At 37.0% G+C, this 15,278-nt stretch overlaps 1 long non-coding RNA gene across 1 annotated transcript; it reads left to right on the top strand.

The window, feature by feature from the left end:
- Positions 1-668: 668 nt before the first annotated feature.
- Positions 669-15,063, top strand: LOC131424582 (uncharacterized). Its single transcript, XR_009227867.1, has 2 exons — positions 669-1,437; positions 11,927-15,063. It is a non-coding gene; the product is annotated as an uncharacterized LOC131424582 (long non-coding RNA).
- The last annotated feature ends 215 nt before the right edge of the window (positions 15,064-15,278 follow it).

Genomic DNA, 15,278 nt, shown 5'->3' with positions numbered 1-15,278 from the left:
ATATGATATATCTGTGCATCCCATAATTTAAAAATATGAATCCAAGTTACACATCTAGTGCCCTTCTGTGTTTTAGATCTTACATATTTTATATATTTTTATAGATATTTGTCATATATACATTCTTATGAATATTCATGTTTTCTAATATCAATTTTATTATTGCATTACAATTACTCCTACCCCAAAACAAAATGTAATGTTCACTCTAACCTTACTCCATTACTTCAATCTAATTTGACAAAAGATCATTTATAGAGTTGATCTTGCAGTACAGGAATGTGGGGTATCATCCACCTGCTGCAAACCTCAGAGGTAGAGACCAGAAAGATCCCTGGGGAATATTAAGGCAGATATGTAGGCCCTGAGAGGCATAATGTCATCTTCCAGGACAAAAAAAAAAAAAAAAAAAAACATGGTCAGAATGAGGTGATATGTCTGAATCAAGTTTTGTCTTCTCAGTCCAGGGAAGATGGACAAAACCAGGCCTGTCTGGGTACTTGATCCTGGGCATGTTGGTGTAACTTTGTCAACTTGTGAAATGTCACAGGAAGATGTGTGCAACCTCCATCTCATGGGGCCCTGGGAATCACCTTGTAAGAGAATGTGGTTGCCAAGGAAATGAACTCACCTCACTTCATTGGCTAAGGAAGTTACCTCACCTCACTTCCTTGGTGATGGAACTCACTGAATTTGGAATCCAGGTAGCTAGGCACCCAGAGCCAGACACAGTCCCAGTCTGCTCACTTGTTTTCAGTCACTAAGGACAGAGACATACTTTCTTGGCATCTACTGATCTGTGGATGGGCAAATGCCAGGAAAGCACTGGGGAGGGGTCTTTCCTGAGAATGAAAGTACTGAATTATCACGGAGTCAGGACAATTCCAGTGAGTTTTCCCAGTATTACCAGAGCTGAAACAGGATAGGCAATTACAGATGAACACAGTTTAACCTACCAGTCAGATGACGCTTTGGATAGAAGCAGACCCTCTCCACTTGTGTGTGTGTATTTTTGTTTTTTTCTCTTATTCCCTGAGAATATGGAGGGAAAACCATTTGTTTGGGTTTTCATTGACTATAGAGTTATGAGTTATTTTGCTGATGGCTACTGTTTGTAGGTTGATATATCCCTTTTAATCTTTCATTCTAGGGAGAAGAGGAAAAATGCATCAGTGGATGTGTCCTGTCTAGTGGAAACCTTCCAAGCACTCATTCTGGCAAATTAATGAATGGACTACTGCTTTCCTTGTGGATGGGGAACACCTACTATGTCCATGATTTTTTTCTATCCCTCTAATTCTTGGCTGCTACCCAGAAGGTGCACATAGGTTCCTGTAAAATATATGTTCCACCTCCAAGTTCTCTGAAGTGGCCATATATTGGCTTGGTGAAGGGAATCCAGAGCATCACTGTGAAATTCAGAAATCACTGTGAAAGGTAAGATCTTCAGAGGAGAGCGCAGCCTGCATATGCTCTACAGAGAAGAAGTCATCCAAGTAGGATGAGCAGTAGGAGTAAATGCTATAGTCTTGGTCCTGTGGAAAACTCTGTGAAGGGCTTTGTTGTTCCCTATTGTTATGTTCCCATGAAAGTGAACAATTTCTTTGCCTCAGGCCTCTCTTTTGTGAAGCCTCAGGAAAAGCTGTTTCAAACGTGAAAGCACTTTTTAGCTTCCCTTGTTCTCAGGAAGTTTGTGAACCCACCGTGCCTTTAGGCAAATGAGGGGCACTGGATATTACATTTGCCAAAGTCCTGGAATTTTCTAGGTGATAAAAGATCCAGCCAGATATTGATGAGGCATGGCTACATGAAAGAAGATGAGTAGACTTTGGGCCATGAGGGAGGGTTCTTGTTTTAAGTGTGGGTATTTGTGTAGTTGTTGTAAGTGATGACAGGGTAAACCTCAGGTTCCACTCTAGTGTGAACCTCAGTGGAGACCTCAGTTGTGGGGCTTACCCAGTAGAGGGATTACAGCGAGTTGTTTGGTATTTTAGGTATCTAAGTCACAAGAGGTATCCTTAAGAACTTACAGCTAGGTCCGGTGTGGATTTCTCCAGAGCACTAGGGATCTCAGCCATGAGTTCACACATTTTTTTCTGTAGAGCCTTGTCAACCAAAGTTGAGAGCCTGATACACACATGTACCTCACATTTTATGCCCATTGGCCTGACTGCATGTGACCTCTTGGCTAGTATTTGGGAAGCTCTCCCTGTGTGTGTTCTCCAGAGGTTCCAACTAAGAGTCCTCAATACTTTTTTGCCCCGTCTCAATCCAAACCCTGCAGGACAACTTACTTCATTCTTGACATATGGCTATACCTTTACCCAAACAGTTTTGAAATTCCCATGGCCAAGAACCACTAGAGCACCTTAGGAACTTCTGTTGCTCATCATGATGGGATAAAAGAAGAACTTTATTGTGAGGAACTCATTAAAATTCTAGGTAACACAGACACCAGTGATTTTGAGCTCTCTGATAATGGGGCCTGTGGCAGATGAGTGAAGGTGTGTGCAAAGAAATCTGTGCAACGGCCATGTGGATCTGGCATTTCCTTCCAAACAGCATGTCACTGACATTATGCAGCAAGCACATCCTCATATGTCAAGGTATTTTGTTGTAGTGGTTCAGGGCTATGCTCAGAATCATGTTTCTACTCTGAATTGGGAAAGGTGTATAGGATAGCAGACAAGATGGTATTTTCTCCTGGAGGCCATGATTCACCATGATTTGCTATAACTCCTTGCACCACCATGTCCCAGTTGAACAACTTCTATTTTCTTGAATCAAATACCAAATTCCCTGTGATGGTTCAAGAACCACCATAAAAACTGGAGGATGTCCCAATGGCTTCACAATCCACATTGGGAGACATTTAGCCCCTAGTAGCAACAGTTCACCTCCAGGAAGAGGATTCATCTCTGCTGCCTTATGTCCACTGGAAAATACAAAAAATGCCTCTGTTTCAACCCAAATTCCACACTACCTCTTACTTCATTCTTGAAATATGGCTATATCTATAGCTTGAAAAATTGGAAATTCCCATAACCTAGAACCACTGGAGCACTTTAGGAGCTTCTTATTGCTCATCATGACTGAATGAGAAGGGGAATTCATTGACAGAAACTCATGAAAATGCTGGAGATTACAGAACCAGTGAGTTTGAGCATGCTGATGATGGGGCCTGGGGCATTGGAGAGGAGGTGTGTGTCAAGAAATCTGTGCCAAAACCATGAGGATGTGGTATTGGCTTCCAAACAGCATGTTTCTCAAATCATGCAGCAAGCAGACCCTCCTAAGTCAAAGCATCCTGTTGTCGAGATTGGATTGGAACTACGCTCAGAATCAGGGTTCTAGTCTGAGTTGGGAACATATATGGGATAGCAGTCAGGCTGATGTTTTCTCCTGCAGATATTGATTCACCACCTGTGATGTAACTATCTTCAGCACTATGTCCCAATTGACCTTTACATTCTTCTTCAAGCAAATATCAAACTTCCTGTGATGGCATTAGAACCATTGTGAAAGCTCGAGGATGGCCCAATGGCTTCACATTGCACACATGAAGACATTAAGCCCCAAGTGGCCAAAGTTCACCTCCAGGAAGAGGATTCAGCTCTCCTGCCTCATGCACATTAAAGAACAGAAAACTATGTCTTTCTCCAGTTCACACAAATGGAGATCCAGCTATGATTATCTTACTGCCAAGGGAGGCAAGGCTCCTGACAACAATACAAATTTCAAGTACCAAAACTTAGAGACAGGCTGTCAAGAAACTATTAGGCCAGCACACCTCCATGTTTGTGGAAGGTTTACCTGTACCTTAATTTTATACGCTTTTCTGCCAACTCCATCATTGTGAGCTTCTCAGCATACCCCATTCCAGATAACCCACCTCAGATATCATTCTTCTCCCTCTCTACTTGTGTTTTATTTGGGGCCATGGAAATTTTATGTCATTGCTTATGATGGCATTTTGGAAATACATTTGCATAGCACATGCTTGCATGACCTTGTAGGAATTTTCTTATTTTATTTATCATTCATGTATTCAATTTCTTACCCTAACCCTAACCCTACTAAATATTGACTACATTTCATAATATTATTGGTAAAACTAAACATAATAGAAAAGAAATACAGCTAAACCAGATGAGGCCTTACATATATTTGGAATTGCCTTTTCCATTTTGATTGTTAGGTGTTACCAAACTAGTCACATATTCATTAAAACACTTATCCATAAGTCCTCAAATTGAAAAAAAAAATGTAGAATATCCTTACTCTCACTACAATGTAGCCTGGGACAGAACACATATTTTCATATACATACATATTTTCATAGATGATTCCACATATATATTCTTATGGTTTCCCTGATGTTGGAAGGTACCAATTCTCTAAGCACAACATTCAGCATCAAGTTGGGCTGGAAATAAAAATTCAACCTAACATGACCTCCATCACAGGACAAGGATTGACATGAAAGCAGTGAAGGTAAATGAATATTTATGTGTACTTTGAAGGTTGTATATTCTATTATCAATGACATGTATCCATATCTATTCATATCTAATAGACTAATAAGTCTATTAGTATAGACTTATGTATATAATGGAGATACAGGGCACAAATTATGCAATATTGAATAGGTGAATAACTCTGTACTCTGACCTGAGTTGATAGTGTGTATTTACATGGACTCTTATGCATACTTTCACAAGCTCATTCCAACAAATATTCATATTTCCTGCTATACATAGTCATTTTCTCATACTCACTCTAACCTCATTCAATATTGAATAGTTACCCTAATTTTGCCACAGTAACTATACCTAATGATATGGATATTGATTTATGCATTCCTTATCATTGGTACATAGCCCTTAATTTAGTTCATATTCAATCTATGATATATCCAATCAACCCCATATTTAAAATTGTGTATACATATGATTGACTTTAAATAATTTCTTGTTTTAGAACACATATATTCATACATGTGTTCTTACTTATTTTCATATGAATATTCTTCTGATCATACATCATATTTAGTAAACACATTCATTTTCTAAGCAAAACCCAAATAAACTCATTATGTGTAATGATTCTTAATGTAACCACAATACTTAGATCTACTTTGAATTTATGCATATTCATGAATATCAGATTGTGTGCATATTTTTATAATATTTTTTAAAGAGAGGGAGAGAGAGAGAGAATATTTTAATATTTATTTTTTAGTTTTTGGTGGACACAACATCTTTATTTTATTTTTATGTGGTGCTGAGGATCAAACCCAGCGCCCTGTGCATGCCAGGTGAGCACACTACCACTTGAGCCACATCCCCAGCCCATTGTGGGCATATTTAAATCACAGTTTCAAATTTCCCTTTTATGTTTGCATGAAAAATATTATGTATTCATCTTAGCATACATACATGCATCAACTGGATAAAAATTGTGATATATAAAACACTCCATATATCTTCCCCTATCGAAAAACTCTAACGTGTACATTTTCCAATATTTGCACAAGTATGGTGAAAAAAAAGACTCATGTTATCTGACATACATCTTCATTTCATAAAAGAAACCTTACTGACACAAAATTCAATATTAATCCTGAACTTTTGTTTGTACCACACCTGAACTTTAAAAGAAATCCTGTATTCCTATGAATGTACATGTGTATGTTGAGCAATCCATTCAATATTCAATGATATTGGTGCCTACAGATTTTGTGTTTTCATAATATTATATATTCTGCCATTCACAATTTAAAAATAGTAATAATCATTTAACTCACCTGATACATTTCTATATCTCAGGACTTACATATTTTTATGTTTTCATACATATTTTCTCATGTTCCTTCTAATGTTTATTCATGTGTGCTAACATTCACATTCAATATCTAACACAACCCCTGTTGCCAAAGAAAATTCAATACAAATCCTCAACTCATTCTTCTTCCTAAATCTACATTGTAAATGTGCCCACTGTGCATATTTTAGTGGATGTTGACTTATACATCCACTTATCAATGTACACTTCCTAGATCATCATATATTGATTCTTAGGATACATTGTGGTGTCAGTGAATTAAAAAATAAGTATCTAAATTGCCCACCTAGTGTCCTTCTATGTTTCATCTCATACATACTTTTATGTTTTCATATCAATTTTTCACCTATACATTCTTATGAATATACATGTTTCCCAATACTGATATTCTTCCTCTCCAATGACTCCTAACCAAAATCCAAATGTCCTGTTAACTCTAACCTTACTTCATTTCCTTAATCAAATTTCATAGAAGAGCATGTATAGAGTTGGGGTTGCAGTACAGGTATTTAGAGGAACTTAGACCTGCTGAGAACCTTAAATGTAGATGTCAGAATGTATCCTGGGGTACATAAATGCAGCTCATCAGCCCTGAGAAGCATAATGTCAACTTCAAGAGAATTCTGCTGGATAGGTAGATCTTGAAGCAGAATGAGCAGCAGAATTCATTCATTGCCATTGCCTTGGTCCTGTGGAAAAGTGTGTCCAGAGATTTGTTTTTCCCTATTGTTCTGATCCCCTGACTGTGAGAAAGGTATTTGCCTCAGGAAAAGTACTTTGGAAATTTGCATGAATGGGCTGCATCTGTTCTTCAGTGCTAAACGTTTTTCCCCACCTGTGTGAGGCAATGAATTAGATCCTCAGCACCACATAAAAATAAGTAAAGAGATGTGTGTCCATCCAAAACCAATATTATTAAAGAAAACACAATTCTGGGTGGAGAATATCCACTTCTTCATGTAAGGTTGCAAACATTCATGAAATAAGAACAGGGACCATTTTTGTCAAATGAATTTGTCCTCACACTAAGGTAGCTAGTCCAAAGGTGTTTGAGTTCCTTCTGGCTCAAATACACATAAAAATCCCACCATTTGCAGACACTTGGCATCTAATTTGGATTGAATAGCAGTATGTACTCTTGGCCCATTTTATCTTCCCTCATTCTCAGGAAGGGTGTCAAGCCTACCATGACCTTAGACAAATGAAGGGCATGGACACTTCCACTTAACCATTCTGGACTTGTGTAGTTCTGGAATCCTCCAGTCGGATATTTAGGATGAGTGTTTATAAGGAAGAAGATGAGTGGACTTAGTTCCATGAGGGAGAGTTCTTGTTTGAATGGTGGTTATTGGTGAGGTGGTTGTAAGAGATAGTTGTGTAAACCTCAGATGTAACAGTGGTGTGAATCTCAGCAGAGACCTGCATTCTGGGGCTTACCCAATACATGTGTTTCAGCAAATTGTTTAGGATTTTAGGTACCCCAGCACCAGAGATGTCTTTGGGAAATGAAAGCAAGGCCCAGTGTGGATTTTCCACAACATCAGGAATCTCAGTGATGAATTCACACATTATTCTCTGCAGAGCCTTATGAGCCAAAGTTGAAAGCCTGAAACACACATGTTTCTCAAAATTTAGACCCATTTGAACGGCTGCATGCAGCCTGTTGACCAAGATCTGCAAAGCCCACTTGGCATGAGTTCTACAGATGTTCCAGCTAAAGGAGATTCTTCACCAATTATTAGCCCTTGTCTCAATCCAAATTCCACATAACCTCTTACTTCATTCTTCAAATATGGCCATACCAATAGCCTGAAAATTTGAAAATTCCCATGACCTGGAACCACTGAAGCACTTTAAAATAGCTCCTTATTGCTCGTCATGACTGAATGACAGAGGGAATTCATTGACAGAAACTCATGAAAATGCTGGAGATCATAGAACCAGTGAGTTTGAGCATGCTGATGAAGGTGCCTGGGGCAGGAGAGTAGGTGTGTGCCAAGAAATCTGTGACAAAACCATGTGGATGTGGCATTGGCATCCAAACAGCATGTTTCTCAAATCATGAAGCTAGCAGACTGTCCCAAGTCAAGGCATCCTGTTGTGGAGAATTTTTTGGAGCTATACTCAGAATCAGGGTTCTAGTCTGAGTTGGGAAATATGTATGTGATAGCAGTCAGGCTGATGTTTTCTCCTGCAGATATTGATTCACCACCTGTGATGTAAGTCCCTCTAGCACTTTGTCCCAGCTGAGCTTGATATCCTTCTTTAAACAAATACCAAACTCCCTGTGATAGCATTAGAACTACTGTGAAACCTAGATGGTTTCCCAATGGCTTCACACTGCACACAGAGACATTCAGCCCCCACGGGTCACAGTTTATCTCCAGGAAGAGGATTCAGCTCTCCTGCCTCATGCACATTGGAAAACAGAAAACTATGTCTTCTAGTTCACTTAGGTGGAGATCCAGTTGTGATTTTCTAACTTCAAAGAGAGCCAACACTCAACAGCAACATAAATTTCAAGTACCAAAATTGTAGAGGCAAGTTGTCAAGCAATCATTAGGCCAGCACACTTTCATATTTGTGCCTTGTTTACCTTTACCCTATCTTTATACTCTTCTCTATTACCTCCAACATTTTGAGCTCCTGAGCATTTCCCATTTCAGATATGCAATCACAGACATCCTTCTTATTCTCCCTATAATTGTCTCTTATTTTGGGCAAAGGTAATTTTATCTCACTGTTTAGGAGGGCATGTAAGTATTTTTGCCTATCACATGTTCAAACACACATTCTTTGAATTTTCATGTTTTACAGTCTACTTATTCAATCTCTAACCCTAACTCTAACCCAATTAAATATTGACTACTTATTCAAACATTATTGGTAAAACTAAATGTAATATCAACAAAAAAAACAGATACTATGAGATTTTACATATATATTCTGTTTCCTTTTATCAATGGAATTGCTACACAACTAGTCACATATTCACTATAATACTTATCCATGAATACTCAAATTTTAAAAATGCATACTATCATTACTCTCATCATAATGTACCCTGGGTGAGAACACGTATTTTTATATACATATATATTGCCACACATATTATCACATTCATTCTTATGAGTACTCTATTTTAGAAGATACAAATTCCCATACCAGAACACTAACCCTAAAATTTGCATGAACTGAAAAATAAACCTTACATGACCTCCATAATAGAACTAATTTTTACATAAAATCATGTACAAAAAAATGAATATGTGTACCTTCAATTATATATATTCAATTATGAATGGCACATTTGTATGCATATTCCTATCAACTAGTGTATATATATACTAAATATTTAAGGTATGAGTCATGCTGTAACCTGAGTTCTTACATATATTCCAGAATGAACCCTAGGCTATAAAAAGGCATCCATGTAGGCCCTGCAAGGCATAATCCCATCTTCCAGGACAATCAATATGGTCAGAATGAGGGTATGGGTCTGTATCAAGCTCTATTTCCTTTATCCTGGGAAGATGGACATTACCAGGCTTGTCTGAATTCCTGATACACGGTGCATTGCTATAACATTATCAACTTGTGAAAATGTCACAGGAAGATGAGTGTAGCTTTCATCTCATAGGCCCTTTGTGTCACATGGTAGAAGAAAGTGGTTGCCAAGGAAGTAACTTCCCTTCACATGCTTGTTAATGGAACTTGCTGTACTTTAAATACAATGTGAATGCTAGATTCCTAAAGCCAGATATGGCTTGGTCTGCTAACTTGTTTTGAGTCACCAAGTACAGAGTCATACATTCTTGATGTCTACTGATCTATAAGTAGGCAAATGCCAGAAGATGTCTGAGTTGTAACCTTTCCTGAGAATGGAGTTACTGGATTATCCCTGTGTCATGACAACTCCAGTGAGTTTTCCCAAGGAGACTAGAGATGAGAAAGGACAGACATATCCCAATTGGGATTTTTAGATACCCAATTGCAGGTTAACATAGTTTAACCCACCAGTCAGATGACACTTTGGATAGACACAGACACCAGATGTGTGTGTGTGTGTGTGTGTGTGTGTGTATGCACACACACACTCTTGTGCCTGTTCTGTGTGTGTGTTTGTATTTGTGTTTCTGTCTCATATTCCCTGAATGAAAAATCATTTGTTTAGTGTTCATTGATTTGATAGTATAGAGTCATTTAATGATGGCTACTGTTTCTATGTTGATATAATCCTATTTAATTTCCCAGGCTAGGGAAAAGACAACCAACTTCCATCAGTGAATGTGTCCTGTCTAGTGGAAACATTCCTAGAACTCATCCTGTCAAATTTATGAATGGAATACTTTTTGTCCTGTGCATGGGGAACACATACTATGTTCTTGACTTTGTATATTTCTAATGAAATTTGGCAAATACCCAGAAGTTGTACATGGTTTTGTGCAAAAATTGTATTACACTTCCACACCCTGTGAATTGGCCATATATTGGCTTAGAAAAGGGAATGTTGAGCATATACCTGAAATTTAGTAAGCACTGTGAAAGGTAAGGTTTTTAGATGAAAACTCTTGCTGTACAGATAGAAATCCAAGTAGGATAAGCAGTAGGAGTAATTTCCATAGCCCTGCTGCTGTTGAAAAGCCTGTCAAGGGCTCTGGTCTTCCCTATTGTTCTCTCCTCACCCATGTGATTGTGTTCTATGCTTCAGATCTCTGTGTTGTGAAGCCTCAGAAAAAGCAGATTCAAAATTTGGAATGATTCTCTTGACTACATCTAGGAAGCTTGCTGACATTCATATAGCACGAACAGGGACTCTTTGTCTGAAATGAGTTTGTCCTGGCCCTGAGATAGCAAGGACATAAGTGGTTGAGTTTTTTTCTTGGCTCAAATACACATAAAGAACCTACCATTGGCAGACACTTGGCCTCCAAATTGGGAGAAAGTACAGTCATAACTTGCAGCCCACTTTAGCTTCCATTGTTCTCAGGAAGTGTCAAGCCCTCCATGCCCTTAGAGATGAGGGGCACATAATGTTACATTTCACACAATTCTGGACTTCTGTATGTACGAAATCCTCCAGCCAGATGTTAAAGAGGAGTGGATACATGGAAAAGGCTTAGTGGACATTGGGCCATGAGGGAGTAGTCCTGTTTTAAGTGTGGGTTATTTGTGTGATTGCTATAACTGACAGCTGGATAAAACTCAGGATCCATGCTGATTGAATCTCAGCAGTGAACCAAATTCTGAGGCTAACCCATTCAAAACATTGCAGTGGATTTTGTTGGGATTTTAGATACCCAAGCATCAGAGGTGTCCTTGGGAACTTAAAGCTAGGCCAAGTGTGGATTTCTCCACAACATTAGAAATATCAGCCAGAATTTCACACCACTTTTCTCTGTAAAGCCTTATCTGGAAATGTTGGGAGCCTGAAACACATATGTGCCTCACATATTAGACCCATTTTCCTGTTGAATATGACCTCTTGGTCACTGTTTGGGAAGCTCTTGCTGCTTGTGTTCCCTATAGATTCCAGCTAAAGGAGATTCCTTGCCATTCAGGGGCCTCTGTATCACTCCAGACCCCACAGCACCACTTAATCCATTTTGAAATATGGCTATACCTATACCTTGAAATTTTTTAAGTTCCCTGGACGATGAATCACAGGAATTTCTTAGAACCCCCTTTGCTCAACATGATTGAATCAGAGGTAAACTTCATTGTCCAGAACTCACTAAAATGCTACAGAACACAGTCACAAGTGAGTCTGAGTCTTCTGATGATGGTAGGACAGATAACTGTTGATGTGTGCAGTGATATCTGTGCCAAGACCAGAGGAATCTGGCATTTGCTTCCAAATTACATGTTACTGACATCATGCAATGGGATGTCCTCAAATATGAAGGCATCTTGTTGTGGGGAGTGGTTCAGGGCTATGCTCAGAATCATGTTTCTACTCTGAATTGGGAAAGACACATTAGATAGCAATCAGTTTGGTGTTTTCTTCAGCAGCCCTTGATTCACCACACGTGATAGAACTGCCTTCAACACTGTTTCAGTTTACCTTCTTATATCCTTGCAGCATATTGCCAAATTCCCTGTGATGAAGCAATGTCAGCCATGAAACCTGGAGCATGGCCCAGTGGCTTCACAATCAACACAGGGAGACATTTAGCCACCAGTGGCCACAGTTCAACTCCAGGAAGTGGATTCAGCTCTGCTGCCTCAGTGCACATCTGATGATATTAAGCAACGTCTACTTGTTCACATAGAAGGAAATCCAGTTATGATTGTCTCATTTAAAGAAAGCCAACATTCCTGACAGCAACATAAATTTCAGGCAGCAAATGTTTAGAAGAAGGTGTCAAGAAATTATTAGGCCAACACACCTCCATATCTGCAGAACATTTTTCCTCTACCCTAGTTTGATAGTCCTCTCTGCCACCTCCATCATTGTGAGTTCCTGAACATTTTCAATTTCAGAGGTGCCATCACACATATCCTTCTTCTTCTATCTTTAATTGTCTCTTTTATTTTTTGTCATGGTACTTTTATCTCATTGTTTAGCATGACATTAGTAAGCATATTTGTGTAACATGTTTGCATGCAATTCTATGAATTTTTATTTTTCATGATCTACATATTCAATCTCTAACTCTAATCCTACTTAATATTTGCTACTAACCATTACATTACTGCTAAAACTAAACCTATTGTAACAAAAATGCAATTTGAATAATGTGAGGTTTTATGTAGTTTGATTTGCATCTTCAATTGTCAATGGTATGTGTTATACAACAGGTCATATATTCATTATAATACATATTCATGAATTTTCAACTTTATAAAATGCATAACTACATGACTCTCATTACAGTATACCCTGTGTCACAACATGTAATTTTATTTTTATTTTTTTAAGAGAGAGAGAGAAGAAAGAGAGAGAGAGAGAGAGAGAGAGAGAGAGAGAGAGTTTTTCTAATATTTACTTTTCAGTTTTAGGTGGACACAACATCTTTATTTTATTTTATGTGGTACTGAGGATTGAACCCAGTGCCCTGCACATGCCAGGCAAGCAGGTTTCCACTTGAGCCACATATTTTTATATGCATATATATTGTCATACATATTATCACATGTATATTCTAATGAATGTTCCAATTTGAAATATACAAATTCATTCCCTAAGCCAAACACTATCCCTAAAAGTTGAATGATATGAAAATTAAACCTTAAGTGACATCTATACCTGAAGAAATATTTACATGAAGCAATGTAGAATAAAATGAATATTTATGTGTACTGTGAATTATATATTTCAAGTAAAAATGGCATATTTGTCTGTATATTACTGTACACTTATATATATAATATATGTATCCATCCACAAATTACAAAATATTTAATATATGAGTCACATTGTACTCTACTTGATTCTATACATGTATTTTCATCTAGCTTTAATGCAAACTCTCACATGGACTTTTTCAGGAATATTCATATTTCCTTATGTACAATTCATTCCCTCATCTTAACCCTAAAACTTTAAATATTTGTTACTAACCCTAATACTACTATTGTAAGTATAACTAATTTAACATAAATGCATGTGCATTTATATGAGATATATATTTTGACTTATATTTTCAATTATTAATAGTTTATTAGCATTTAAATTAGTATATACTCATTTTATGATATATCCATTCATCCATAAGTGAAAATAAATTGTGTTTGTTTTTCACTTTATTTCATTTTCTGTTTTATAATGCATATATTCATACATGTTTTCATATGTACATTCTTATAAATATACATAATACTTGATATACATATTTATTTAGTAAGCCTAATCCTAACTAACTCAATATATAATACTAACACTAATATTACCACTATAACTACAACTAGTATGACATAAATATAAAATTCCATGTTTTTTTTTAAATATAATTTTAAACTTCAATGTTCACTTTGCTTAAAACATACTCTATAATCATTTCCTTAACTTGGGCAATTCCCAAATTAATTTTGAACAATATAATCAAATATATGGAAAGATTATGCTTCCAAATTCTGGCATGCATGATGTTGATTTACTTTATTAGAAATTAGAAATGTTTCTCATATATACACATGTATGTATATTCATGTGTGTTTGTGTGTATGTATAAATAATTTAGAGGTCCATTTTGGATACATTAAGCTTATCTGATTCTATAGATACAGATATATTTGGTTTTTAAATGTGTTTTTTTTTCCACTTTGGTAGAATTTTTGCTGATTTGTCTATGACTTGTGACATTCATTCATTCATTAATACAATAATTCTCTGAACCAAGTATTTATTGAGTGATTTTCAAAGTTTTACTCAATGTCAAAAATGACAACTGTTATGGAGAATTTGTCTATTGGATGCCTGTGACTCTTGACAGTTCACATGCATCATAGTTTAAGTCACTGGTTTTCAAAATGTTTCTACTTAATTAATCCTTCAGTTTCTTGTTCAAAAGATTTATTCCTTGGCTCTATTAGAAGAGATTCTAGTTTACTAGTTCTGAAATTCAGCCCTGGCATTTTAAATATGTGTTGTCAGAGGTCAGTGACAGGGTTATTGTGAAAACCACCTCTTGAAAACCACTGAGCTCACTAATTGCTATGATTTGACTGCATGCCTCTTAAATCAATTGCAACACAATCCCCAATGCGGTGGCATTGAGAAGTGTCAACTTTTGGAAAAGTGATTATGTTATGACGGATTTGCAGCTATGGGAAGGTTAATGCCTTACAAAAATGCTCTAAACAATGATCTTGGACATTAATTGTTCTTCTGCTTTTCTAGCTTATAAAGACAGTGTTCAAGGGCCATCCTGGAAGCAAAGAATGGGGCCTTCAGCAGACACTAAACCTGCTTGCACCTTGATTTTGAGGTGCCAAGCTTTCAGAAGTGTGAGGAAATAAATTTCTTTTGAAAATAAATTACACAGTCTCAGGTGGTTTGTTACAGCAGCAATAATCTGGTAAGATTACACTATACTTCCCCCCCAAAAGCTATTGAAAGAAATGGGAATGAAAATTGAGAATACAATGATGTTATGATGGAAGAGTTCAGGCATTAGACATTCTATGTAGCGTTTCCAGTACTGCATTACTTTTCTCTTTAAAATATTTTTTCACTGAAGTGCATGTTTGTGTCCTCAAATAAAAAGTTTTTCTTTCCATGTGGTTCAATTTGTAAGACTGATTGGTGATATAGATTGAATTGCTTGGTTTACTGTTTTCATTCGGTTATAAAAGTGAATAGATTCATTGATTAGTTGTTCAAATTATTTCTTTGTATGCTCCTAGTACATTTTATTCATTTTCTCTGTGTGGCCTTCAGCATTCCTTTGCCCATATAATTCCAAATATAGCATGTCTTCCTAATAGATATT

This window comes from Marmota monax, unplaced genomic scaffold (assembly GCF_021218885.2).
Source record: "Marmota monax isolate L192 unplaced genomic scaffold, Marmota_monax_Labrador192_F-V1.1 WCK01_AAM20220418_F8-fsc01469, whole genome shotgun sequence".
NCBI lineage: Eukaryota > Metazoa > Chordata > Mammalia > Rodentia > Sciuridae > Marmota > Marmota monax.
The sequence above is the reverse complement of the archived record's forward strand: the minus strand, read 5'-3'. Positions and strand labels throughout refer to the sequence as shown.